The 14,276-nt window shown below is 37.3% G+C and overlaps 1 long non-coding RNA gene across 1 annotated transcript in view; it reads right to left on the minus strand.

Annotated features, from left to right (window-relative positions):
* LOC126817578 (uncharacterized) overlaps nucleotides 1-13,748 on the minus strand; it is a 135,422-nt gene extending 121,674 nt beyond the window's left edge. Inside the window, exon 1 of the long non-coding RNA XR_007679055.2 lies at nucleotides 13,394-13,748. This is a non-coding gene — a long non-coding RNA (uncharacterized LOC126817578). The remainder of the gene's footprint in view (nucleotides 1-13,393) is intronic.
* Nucleotides 13,749-14,276: the final 528 nt, after the last annotated feature.

Below are 14,276 nucleotides of genomic sequence, written 5' to 3' on the forward strand. Positions count from 1 at the left end.
TTTATCATCCGCATGTTACATATACCAAAAATGAAATGATGAATCCCAAATATTCAATGGGGTTTTTTTCATCAAGCGTGAATTACCATTTAACCACTTTATCACATAGTACACATAATAGCAATTTTTTGAGAATTGTTATATCTTTTCCATATGTCACTAAAATGTCTTTGGATAATAATTTAGTTGTTTTTCAGATGTCAAATATGAGTGGAAATAAAAACCTCACTGATGCCTTTTAATTCGAATATATCTGTACGTTAAAAGTTTGAATTATAACTGGGGTCCATATGATACCCGCTATGTGATTCTCTCAACGTGCACCCACAAGGGTTAATGTATAATTAAACCCCTGCCATGTTGTTCTGCTTTATTAAACTCAGTAGAAAGTGTACAAGCAAAATAGCACAGTTGTCTGACCAGGTGCTTTTGCATATAATTTTCGATCATAATTCAACGATTGTATTTCGTGACCCTTTTTTCGATGGAAAGTATTTTCGTTTTTATAATTATCGATTTGAGGGGGTTGAAGACCGTTGAAATAAGTATCTTAAGACTCCCAATTAGAAATATGGCTATTCATACAGAAGGGAAGGAGAGAGCATGGGACTTTTCCCTTTACGTGAATTTTGTCAGAAATATTTCGATTTTTCATCTCTGCTAATATGTTATACAATATGGCTATTCATATAACGGGTAAGTAGAGAGCATGGGACTATTCTATTTACGCAGGCTCGTAGCTAGTCCAAAAGTGTTGGGAGGGCAAGGGCGCCGATGGGGCTTCTATGGGCGCCAGTGTACCTACACGTGATAGGCCACGGCGAACGGCACCGTGTAGAAGGGTCTAATGTGCTCTCCCCCAAGAGAATTTTGGAAAATAGAGTTTGCACATGAGGGGAGGAAATATGAAAATGACGGAAAGTTTAAATTTTGAGGCTGAATTTGCGATAATGGTGTATTATGATATTTTGATATGAACATTATAAAATTTGTGTGGGACAAACGAAAAGTTCCGAATCGGGTTAGAGTGCGGCTTGACTGAATTTCCGGGATAAGGCACCCTACAGATCACATATCACAGCGTTTTGGGGCGCCCCATTAATCAAGTTGTTGTGTTAATCGCATGATTCATTATGAGGCGCCTCACCATTTCGGGGCGCCTCATATATAACGACATGATTAGCGAGGCACCCATAAAGCCACGTGCCCCCCTCACCCGCTAGCTACGGGCCTGTTCCCGTGAGATTTTTCGATTTTCTATCTCTGTTAATATTTTATACAATGGAGCTTAATGGCAAAGAAAGAGAGCTTGATTTAAGAAATGAAATACATGTAACGGATATTGTTCAAATTTGGAGCCCCAAGGTGTATAGGCCACCTCTTCCGTTGCATGACATTAAATGACTAGCAATATACTATAGATCGTATTTCCAGACACAACGGGATAAACTGCAAATTACTTTTGTGGTAAACTGTTACTTTTCGTAGACATAAAATTAAGAGTTTTGAAGAGTATCAGGTGTTTTATCAAAATAGATCTATTAAGTTGTTAATTGGTAACCGTATACCTTGGAAGGATTTAACAGTTTTCTTGTGGTCTACAACGGTCTTTCAATATATCGTTACAAGAGAATGAGACGATAGCTAAATATCTCAAATTATTTCAAGTCATCCAAATTACTACACGTTAAAGTAACTACTTCGATTAATTACAAGAACATTACAAGGGCTTTATAAGACAATTGATGACTAGACTACAAGATATATAATTTTAAAATTGCCTAGTGTTCATATAGGCATTGTCCCATTGGGGTCTTTATATGCCCACATTTCCACGTGGAATCATATTGTCGTCGCTGATGTCCGTCTGTCCGAGGGTTGATCCGTCCGTCCGTTCACATTTTGTTTGTGGACACTCTACAGGTCACAATTTTTATCCGGTTTTAACGAAACTTAAAATATAGATCTCGGTTCCTTTCAATATTCTCGCATATCGGATCGTAGCTTCCTGGATTATGGCCCCTTAGTGTACGAACAATCAATCACATTTTTAGCTTGTGGACACTCTAGAGGTCACAATTTTTTATCCGATTTTGATGAAACTTAAAACGTATGTTTATAACACAAAGGTCTCGGTTTCTTTTGATATTCCCGTATACTGGACCGTAACTTCCTGGATTATAGGCCCTGACTGTACGAAAAATCGCTCTTTTTTTTAGCTTGTGGGCCTTCTAGAGGTCATTATTTTTATCCGATTTTAAAAACCTTTCAAATATATCACCGTTACACCATAATGACGATTGACTTCAAATTTCGTGAAAATTCGACAGAAACTGTCCGACAAAATAACATCCTCCTGTACGCATATAGTGTAAAAGTATATATGCAACTGGCGATAATTTTTTCTTTGATATACATAGATGTTATATCTCATATCAACCTGTCATGACGTCATCATAGGTTGATATATTCGGTTCTTATAAACCTGGTATGACGTCATCCCAGGTTGATACATTTGATTCATATGACGTTGATGCATTCAGCATTGCAATAGACGGCGTACTTATCGGCAAATTTAGATCGGTTATCCATGTCAAAGATATCTTTCAGAATTTTCTTTTCGTCCACATTTCGATTATTTCTCCACACACATCAAGACTTGAAAGTATTTATAGCCCGAGAGTTTCTTTGTAAAATATTTTTTGGGTACAGTCCACTTAACACAGTCGGTCAAATCCTTCTCTAGATGTCATCATTTTTATCCGATTTATAAAAAAACATTACACCATAATGAAGGTTGAGTTCGAATTTGGGTTCCTTTCGATACTTGTGCATAACTTCCTGGATTATGACTTTTTCTTTAGCTTGTTCTCTGCCCATCTCCTGCAAAAAGTGGGCGTATTTTGTTAAGCAAACGGTTGTTCTTTTTTATAAGTACTAGTACAATTATGCTTTAATTAAGAATATCTTATCACAATACGATGTTTAGACGGTTTTAACTTCTAAAAGAGCTTGCTGCTTCTACGTTTAAACGTATATTGCCAACATAGAATTGTAGAAACCGTTATGGCGGACTGAGGCACCCATTATATAGATACATAAAGAGCAACTTTCCAGTAAAATTACAGTAGGGGTCGTGTGCAGTGAATTAACTTGACTTTAAGACGTACTATGTTGAGAAATTAAAATGTCAAATTATAGTATAAGGAGAGAAGTAATATGAAATGTAATTGGGTTTAAGGTCCTACTATTTTGCTCCAACTTGCCTATTGAATACGCCATATCGTGTTCGATGCGGGTAATTTTGCCCGGATAGCGGCGCGACGGTCTACTCTTATTAGGCTGTGATTTAGCCCCGAAAATCGTTTCATCTCGTCCCAGCAAATTCCGGGTGAAAATCTGACGCTTTGTTACATAATTTAACCAGTAGGCCGTCACTGTCGCATACTTTTCTGTTCCGATGCATTGCACAATACGTCTTGCACTTGAATTACGTCTCGAACTATATTTGTCAAGTGTAGCCATAATCGGGTGAAAAAATCAAATTCTAAGCCAATCAGAAACCATAAAAGCAAAGATCGTCATAGGTCAAGGGTCAATAGCCATAAATAGACCAGTGAATACCTTTTATGAGACGGAACACGTTGGATTGTTTACATTTGTCTGAGAGAATTTCTCTGCAAATATGCCGGGATTACTGGATAATATCACCTGTTAAATGTTGCATTGACACGGTAAAGACGACTTACCCCTGATCTGTGGCATAAATATGGCCAATAATTAGGAAATAGCACCAATGATTGAATGAATCTTTTATTTTCTGGAAACAAGTATTTCTTCAAAACTATTTCAGTGAAACAATATCCAAAAGAAATATATACTTAATACAGATGAAAACGATTTTGGCATGCTTGAAATACTGGTTCCGTCTTATAATTATATATAATGCTAAGAAAAAACAAAAATAATAATACCATGTGATCTGATCGATACAATTAATAATAATTCACCTTCATCAATTTTACTATTTTTTTAAAACGAGAAAACAATAGACTTATTATAAGAGTATAGAGAGAGAGAAATGGGGTTTAACTTCCACTCGACACAAACTAGGTAATTTTGGTTCAATTTTATTCCAATAATTCGCTTGCGTGTTGTGGTCTTTAGCAGTGGGAGGAAACCGGAGGACCCAGAGAAAACCCATGAGGTTGGACAGGCCACCCTTCTTGTCAAGTACAACCGTGGAATCTAAACCACGCCAGTGGACTCAATGACAGACCTTATGATATGCTACCCATTCGGCTACCCAACCCCCTATAAGAGAGTTTAAGATTACATTTATTTAAAGAAAGAAATTTAAAAAAATAAACAAATGCAATTATATAAATTTCCTCGTACACAACAATACCATACACCACTAGTATTAATGAAAAATGTATATAATAATAATAATAACATCATCATTTTTTAAAGTGTAGTAATACTGGAGAACGGTTTCTAATGTGCTGTTCAGGTTCTTATATTCACAGAATACATGTATTTACACAGAGATCAGGTCTTGTGCCCATATACACTGTACAAAATTGAAAGATATATACCAACCAGTAAATAAAAGTACATATAAGAGAAAAACAAACAGTAATTACCTAAGTAAAATGGTTCTAGTAAAATGAATTAGAAATGAAATGGTCTAATGAAGATGGGCATATACGCCATACAGTGTGCTATAAAGCAAATTTTGCCTGGGCACAGCACTATGGCCTACGTTTATATCAAATTACAACTGCCAAGGGATCTTTTTACGTGCACACCAATGTATACACAGGACCTCGACTAGACTGCTGTCCTTGTGCCTTGTCAGCCCTCCGCCTGCACCACTGACAAGGGGAAACCGTCGGAAATGAATTAGAATAAAAAAGTAAAATAAAAACATATAGTAAGCATAAAGTGACAAAATATAATATGAAAATTTATTGACATGTACAGTACATTCAAGTAAAACATATTTAAAATATGTAATATTAAAAAACCGCTTACAAAAATACATGTATACAGGTGTAGGCCTACTCACATAATTTCATCAATATCATCATCACTATTAAAATCAATGTCACTGTCAGCATATGTTTGGCTGTCACTTTTATATTCGAACAATATACACAAAACCATACAAGAAAGTTTTCACTTGTAACAAGTACATCTATTACTGATCTATCTGTAAAAGTGTAATGCAGCTTGATTTACATTCACATTGAAAATTTTGTTTGGTGCTTGATCTCTAGTCACCCTAACCCTGTCATTTGTTCAATAGAGTTTAACAAGAGGGGTTTAAATTTCCACAGCTACAGTCAGGCAACCTGGGAGGAATGCGCCAGAATATGCCCCCTTTTTGACTGGTGATGCAAAGGCAGAAATAATTCTTCATACATATTTTTTTCAAAAAAAGTAAGTGCACTTGTACCAACTCATCTATTTCGGTTCTAATTTTCTCCATAACATTGGGGTTGGATGGCCGAATTGTTAGCACGTGCGCACTGTATCATAAAGTCTGTCATTGAGTCAAAAGGCGTGGTTTCGAATCCCAGGTTGTACGTGACAAGGAGTAGGGTCGCCTGTCCAACCTCGTGGGTTTTCTCTGGGTCCTCCCCTTTCCTCCCACTGTTAAAGATCCCTACGCGCAAGCGAATTATTGAAATAAAAAAATTAAACCATATGTTAGTCCCAAAATGACCTAGTTCGTGTCGAGTGGACGTTAAACCCCATTTCTCTCTCTCCATAACAACTTGTTTGGTATGAGTACTGCACATTGTATTTCACCTCAATAATGATGACACAGTCTTAACCATAGTGGTCTTCTGTCTTTGACTGAGTGGACTTCTCTATTGGTCTGAGTGGTCTTGGGCGGAGTAGTCCTTGGTCTGGGTTGTCATGCATTTGGGAGAATATCTTCATCAGCTTGCATTTGCAAGAAAATGGGGAAAATGTTAAGATATGATCCGATCCCCTTAAACAAATTAACCAGACCTATTATTTTATTATCTTTCTCTTTTTTTTTTTTTTTTTTTTTTGGCTGCGTGTTTCTAAACATCACTTTCTTCAACAATTTAGGAATCGTGATAATGTTTCATACACAGTTTGGTAACGTGGAATGTGATAAGTAGGCCTAGTAGCCTCTGCCATACCCCAGTCCAGTGAGAGTTTTGTCTGCACATTCCTGACTGGATTTCTGATTCAGCTTTGTCCAGCAAATCGGCATTTGTCTCCGGCACATTTCCATCTAATTTGATCCACTGGTTAGCACATACCTTCAATTTTTACCATCTTGTCGCAGTGAACGGTTTTAGCTCAGTGTTATAACAAAATGTACTCGAGCTATGCAGTTTTACTTTAGCTATCTTTCCGCCATGTACCGTTAATATCAAAACGTAAACAAAGAGCAGGTGACCTTTCACCACATGACCTGTTGAATTTTTCGTCGTGTATGTTTGATTGGCCAATTATGTCACGTGATCTGTTTAAACCGAGTCACCGCGAAATTCAAATACCATTGCACATTGACAAGTAAGCCCATATTTAATTTACGTTTTCTATCAAACGTCAAAGAATTGATACAAGAAAAGTTGGGTGACACTACAAAGTAATACTAGAAGAATTAGATGATGTAGTTTTTTTCCACCCGAAAATGGTCGGAACGGAGAAACAGAAGCAAGCTAGCTAGAAATTTCAGACCACGGCCTATATATCGAATTCCAACTGTCAAGGATTCTTTTACATGCACGACCAAGATGGAAACATGCCCATTAACTTTATTGGTCAACACAGGGATGGAACAGGGGACCCCCAGGTTAGCGAACCAACGTCTTTCTCATTGAGCCAACGTGGCTCCATAAGTTTAGAAGAAAATTGAAAACTACAACCTAATGAGTAACTGTTGAATGTCGGGTAAATTCTAAAATGTGAATATTTACAAACAATCACGAAAATCTGTTTATGGAAGCTTCTCATTAGATTCTCCATACTTCGACAATTTCTCCCAATCCTCCATACAATCTCATTGAATATGTCATTTGCTTCTTGTTAGTAAGGAGGTGCTCAAATTTGTTATAAACCAGACTCCAAGGTTCCAATCCCTGGATCAGCTTGTGTGTATTTACATGTATTAAAGTAGCTAGATCTTTAACTTCAATATTTTCCATAATATTCGAAATTATATACACAAATTAGAATTCAATATTGGTCTATTTCAATCCAAATTGATGATTATATGTTGCTGTGAAAATGTGGGATCCTAATATCCAATATTTAAGACACAATGGACATTTTAAAATCAGTACACGAGTCGTGTACTCTGATGTTTCTTGCGCAAATGTTATGAACAAAGAAAAACATTAGTAATGGCTGATTCAGAAACGACAAAGTAATAATAATAAACGTGTAAAATGGACCAATTGGGCGTTAATGATTGTCGTTCAATTTGGACTGTTCGCGTATTTCCCCGAGCATAATTATAGAAATTACAATAATTGTTTTAAAAATTGAATATAATATGTGCTTTTAGATCCATTTATGGTTTCAAAGAATAGAGTCATACGCCCTTTAAGATTAATTGGGACTCGAATATCCCGTTGAAATGTCTTTTTAATGATATTCAGATGATGATATGAGTATTCCCCAGTTGTTCACGTGGGAGGTTATTAAAAGATAAAAAAGGGAGATTCTGTAATACAATATTTATAAAGCTGTCGTAGACTTTAACCCTTGTGGGAACAGATGGTGTAATGCGAGTAGAGACAAGAAGCCATATGTTGTTGCTGATACATAAGAGAAGTCCTGTAAATTATTCTCTATATCCAGTTAAAATGACATCTAGAAGAGCACTTGTAGAACTTCATAGAGACCCTTTATCACGTAAGAAGCATGATAGATGTCTTTACTATATTTTTTGTATTAAATGATCCCGAAATCCATTCTGTACATGATGAAGGAATTAGTGTCTGAATAAATGTTCAAACCTGCAATACATCATTTAATTCCGAAGGCGATGCTAATAAGGAATCCCGTGTCAGTAAAACCACGTGGACTTGTAGAATAAATCAAATCAGCGAGTGGCAACGATATTTCCAAACATTAAATTACATTAAAGGCATTGTCATCACTATAATATACTTGATTCATAAAATCCATCCTTTCTGGCGAAATTTATTTCTTAAAGAAACGTTGCGTGATTTGCATTTTTAAGAAAATTTCATATCACGGTTTAATCCACGCTAGTATGTACTCAGATAGATCAATTAACGTTTAATTAAACAAAAAATCAAAATACGGACGCTAGATAATGTCCTGGGCTACCATAAAAATATCGGACTTATTACATTGAAATGAAATGAAATGTAATGGGGTTTAACGTCCTACTGTTCTGCTCCGAGCTAGGCTAATGAAGACGGGCATACGCCATACAGTGTGCTATGAAAGAAATTTTGCCCGGACAGCGGCACTACGGCCTACTCTTATATCGAATTCCAAATGTCAAGGGATCTTTTACGTGCACGCCAATGTGTACCATCCGAACAACTAGACAGCTGTCGTTATCAAGCCTTCCGTCCTGGGAAGGGGAACCACATCGGAAAATCTGGATGGAACTTTCTCGGCACATGCAGGGATCCAACACCCGACCTCCAGGCTAGCATGCCAGCGTCTTACCCACTTAGCCACCGTGACCCCTTATTACATAGAGCGAAAGGGCATAGATCGATGAAATTTCAATTCAACATATCTTGGTAAGTACTGAAAGGAATCTCCCGGCTTGGATTCAAACAGATCCATCTATTAAATTTCACTTAAATGTTAAGATGGCGGTCAACGGGTATACAATATCGTGACTTTTACAAACTTGTTAATTGGCGATTAGCCTACCGTAGATTGCAAATTGTGGGAAGGTTCAAATTCGAAGAAATGTCGATAAGTTTTGTCAGCCATGAAAAAGTATCGAGAAGAGAGAAAATAGAAAAAGGAAAGTGTACCATTTACACAGAGCGATGGTATATCGCTTCATCATATCTTTTGTAAATATTGAAAGGAACGGAACCATTTTTGAACTGATATTAAATGTTAGAAATTCAACTTTTACAATATCGTGCGAATCACTTTCAGGGGCATTAAAGCAATACTGAAATGGAGACTACTGAAGCAAAACATTTTAGGAGAATGTGCAATAGATTTTTCTGAAATTGACAACTTTGTAGAACAATGTTTCGCCAAATAATCATCTTAGGCCCATGAAAGAAGCACCAGAACTGTTTACTAGCCTGGCATATGTTGTATACTAATAAATATACTTGATATGTACCGAGCGCCATGGAAAACGCATCACTTTTTTTCCCAAATATTTTATTACTAGGTGGTTTTGTATGTATAATATTATGCAATACTATGAACTATTGTTTCACACAATGCTCCCAAACGCAAAAAATATCGGCCCGTGTGCACAAAAAAATATTGCACGAGATGCACATGAAAAACCCAATATTCACGTGCAGCATTGTGTGTGAGCCCTTTAAAAGCATGTTTTCAACTTAATGTGCAGTACATGAACTGTGAAACGTCAATCTGTCGTAATTTGTTGTTGGACGTGTGAAGGAATCGAGCTAGAGATGCCGAGACTTACTGAAAATCAACGGAATGAAGCCATGGAAATGTCCCGGGCTGGCATGTCTACACGTGCTATTGCCAGACACTTCATTTGTCATCAGTCCACTATTGTAAGGTTGGTGGAACGTGTTCGAGTTACTGGATCAACACGTGACCGTCAACGTCCTGGTCCACAACGCGTTACAACCCAGGCCCAAGACCGCTAAATCTGGGTCACTCATCTGCGTGACAGATTCCGCCCAGCGACTCGAACAGTTTCAGCAGTCGTCGGAAGACAAGGACCAGTAAGTGCCAACACCGTAAGACGTCTTCTAAGAGAAGTAGGACTCCGTGCACGACGACCTTATGTTGGAGCTATCCTCAGGGATCATCACCGTCAGCGGCGTTTGATATGGGCTCAAGGACACCAGACATGGAGAAGAGTAAACTGGCAAAGTGTGCTCTTCAGTGATGAGAGTCGCTTTCATCTTTATCACGCTGATGGCCATCAACGTGTGTGGAGACGTCTTGGGCAACGTCTTGTAGACTGCTGCGTCTTCGAAACGAATCGATTGAGTGGGGGAAGTGTAATGGTGTGGGGAGGCTTCACTTTTCATCACCGGACCGCCCTACACATTTGCAGGGGTCGCGTTAATGCTGTAGCCTACCGTGATTATGTCTTGCAACCAATTGTTGTTCCGATGTTTCGAGCGCACCCACAACTTCAGCACTTCCAACAGGATAATGCACGTCCGCATACCGCCCGTTTTAGTATGGACTACCTGGCTGCTAACAACATCAATGTCTTGGACTGGCCAGCCATGTCCTCGGACATGGCACCGATAGAACATGTCTGGGATGAAATTGGACGCCGTCTGTATCGGAGACCACAGATGCACACCATTGCTGCTTTAGAATGGAACAATTTGCCCCAGGCCTTCTTTCAAACATTGGTTAATTCCATGCGACGTCGCTGCACAGCGTGTGTAAGAGCCCGTGGAGGACACACGCGCTACTGACATCTGTGTCGTACTTTTGGTTTTGACCCCTCCGACTTTGTACCGTTGATTACAGATTAAACAACCATAAGTGTACAAATGTGTTGTTATTGATGTGTTCCCATTTGAATATTGTTTACAATAAGAAGCAAAATAAATAAGATATGTTTACAGGATCATTTTGTTATACGAAAAACTAAGTGATGCGTTTTCCATGGCGCTCAGTAATATAACCCAGTGGTATCTTTACTTCATATGGGGGGGGGGAGCTATAGGTCATAAGGTCTGTTTCGCCAAATAATCACCTTAGGCCCATGAAAGTGGCATCAAAACTATTTACTAGCCTGAAATACGTTATATTCCGTATATATACATAATATAAAATAACCCAATAGTGTCTTCACTTCTAAAGGGAGGAGAGAGGGGTATAGGTCACATGGTCTGCCATTGATTCAAGTGGCGTGGTTTCGATCCCACACTTGTTGGTGTCACGGAGTGGGTTGCTTATCTAACCTAGTAGTTTTCTCTGGATCCTGAGGTTTTCTCCCAGTGCTAAAGACCCCTACGCGTAAGCGAATTATTGAAATCATACTGCACCATATGACCTATTTCTTTATGGGGTGGAGGTTAACGCCATTTTTCTCTCTTTCTCCTTAGCTACATTTGATTCTGGGCATTATACCAGGTAGTAGTTGTTACTATAACATAGTTATTTTTTTACAAAGCCAGACACAACGTAGATAATAACATATTATTGTTAAGTAATAAATGTAGACATACAGTAGTAAATAACATATTACAAGAATAGCTCGACCTAGAGAGAAAAAAGAAACCCCACAGAAACATAATGTTCTACAAGACAATAATAAATGTACCTAAACGACAAGAGAACGTTGAATAGATATATAACACGCACAGCAAACTAGTTGCTTATTTTCAAAAAGTCGAGGTATTCCTCAAACATTTTGATGTTCCTCGAGTTTGTCATGCGTTTAGTGTACAACTTAAATTTAGAAATCGTAACCATTACTTCACGCGTCATAATATTTTGTGTCCCAAGGCATATTATTGCTGCAGTGGATACGAGCATCAACAGCTCATTAACCACTGCTATACAAGATGGCAATTATTGATAATTGTTATGGCTATTTTACCAAGTTTGTTTGCAGATTAATCGAAAGATTTTTTGATCGGCAATCGATCTATTAGTAGAACCAAAATAAAACAACAAACGCCATTAATCGACTATAAATTCTGTCTTATGTAGCAATCGTTAATGAGCTGTTGATACTTATTGTAAGCATTGTTTTGGTAATATAATGCAAAACATGGATTTAAATTGACGACTTTATACATATTTTTAGACACTTTGTTTTATTTGTAGAAATACATTTCATGAAGTGTGTTGAACTGAAACAAAGATGCTGGGCGTATATTTAGACGTCCAACGTTATGATGTATAGTTACAAGAGTTGCAGAAAACAATTGTTTGTATACCATGTAGGCTACGTTCTCGTATACAATGTAATTATATAAAAACACACAATTGTACATACCCATACGCTGTCCAATATTATCGACATAATAAAACAATTGTGCATATAAAATAAAAATACAGAAAACTATATCAGTGCATTTATTCAAGACAAATAAAACGGAATGGGGTTTAACGTCCGATGGACTGCACCCGTTTCCTTACCAGGCATTCTCCGATGCCCAGCTGACAAGGGAAACCCAGGCTTGAAAATCTCTATGAATTTTCTCAGCCAAAACTAGGATCGAACCTGGGACAACCAGGTTAGTGCACGAGCGTACACTAACCAGACATAAGATTTATATGTGTACTACATGTCATCATGGTTTTACTGATTTATCCTATCTTGTTGTAGTTGCTCACCGATTTACTTTTTTTTAATGTGCATTTACAACGACCAAATATACGATATGATTCATCAGAGAGAGAGAGAGAGAGAGAGAGAGACGGGAAGAGACAGAAATGGGGTTTAACGGAGGAAACCGGAGGACCTGGAGAAAACCCACGAGGCTTGCCACGTACAACCAGGGAATCGAAACCACACTAGTTGTCTCAATGGCAGACCTCATGACACAGCGCGCACGTGCTAATCATTCGGACATCCACCACACCCCCCTTCATTACATTGAATGGTTGATTATTATCTGTATAGCATTGTTTCTTATTAAATTGTAACTTATACTATTCATTTCATCAAGCTATATATTTTACCCATCAAGATCCTTTTGGCACGATGCTAAAATTACAGCTTTGAATAACAGAACCTAGCTATACACATCATACATTTTTGCAAGGGCCAAACACTCGCTTACAAGCATTAATAAAGTCAATACATTGTTACATGGAACCCTGTCATAAAGTAAAAGTTAATTAAGTATTGAAGTCAACGATTTATTATGAAACGGAGTCTTTGATTTCTGGTGCTTGTATCAACGATATTAATAAATTATAACGTTCAGGTTTATTTCTAGAGTGGACGAAAGAAGTAAATCAGATTGTTATCACAATCTTCAAAAGAATCGTATTAACCAATGCCGAAGGCACATGGTATTAAATTAAAGTTAATTGCAAAAGGGCCTTTATTATTATATTGACTTTTTTCTGTCATTATGCTTTATGGTGCCATTCATTATTCGATTGTGGTAAACCCAAGTTAAATATGGTTTATACTACGTTAAAATCGTTAATTACACCAAAAAATATATTGACCCAATATATGTATTAATCCACCTACCTTATTGGTTGCGGATCTATGGTAGGTCCGATTTTAATGACCACCTGCACAATATTGTCCAAAGTCTTTTTGATATAACTATTCACCAACCTCAAAGGGTTTATTGTTAGAAATTAAATTCCAGTACAAACACTCTGATTATTATATAAATATTGTTTATGAATAATTGCGAACACCGACAAAATTTGGTTCTGAAACTGTTGTCCTCTATAGCTTCGGTCCTTTAACCATTATATCAGATAGACTATTCTTAGAATTTCTTTGAAAGCACTGACATATTGTCGACATGTTTATTGCACTCAAACTGTAAATGCGTTCCACTTGCTTTCGTAACCACGGTTTTTGTATGCAAGACACTGATGCTAACAGTGTATATATTGACTAGGTACAGTTATTATGTTGCTATCTAATTCATATCATTGTTATCCAAAATATGACATTGTGCAAAAGGCAAGCTACATGAAACTCACTTAAGCGTGGACAAATTGTCTTAACTTTGGCTCAATCGGCCAAAGGTAGCTTAATGTAATACACTGTCTACCAAACCAGTTCCCCTTCGCTAAATATCAATGCCATCGCTGTTAAAAGATCTCTGAATATCTATCACAAAAGTGCATCATCGTTACCTAAAAAATAATATTCATACACGAATAGGTACAGTTGATGCCGTACAACACGTCTTCAATAAACATTCTAATACGTATTTCATTAATTATCAAAAGCTATTATCAGCACGAAGATACACATTAAAACCAATTCTCATATGAAAAAACATATTCCACATTAACCATTGAAACGCATGTAGCGTGCAATCCACGCGCTGTCATATCATAATTATATGTATTTGGGTCAAATCTCATACCAGCTATCACTTAATGCATGA

The sequence above is a fragment of the Patella vulgata genome, chromosome 4 (assembly GCF_932274485.2).
Source record: "Patella vulgata chromosome 4, xgPatVulg1.2, whole genome shotgun sequence".
Taxonomy (NCBI): domain Eukaryota; kingdom Metazoa; phylum Mollusca; class Gastropoda; family Patellidae; genus Patella; species Patella vulgata.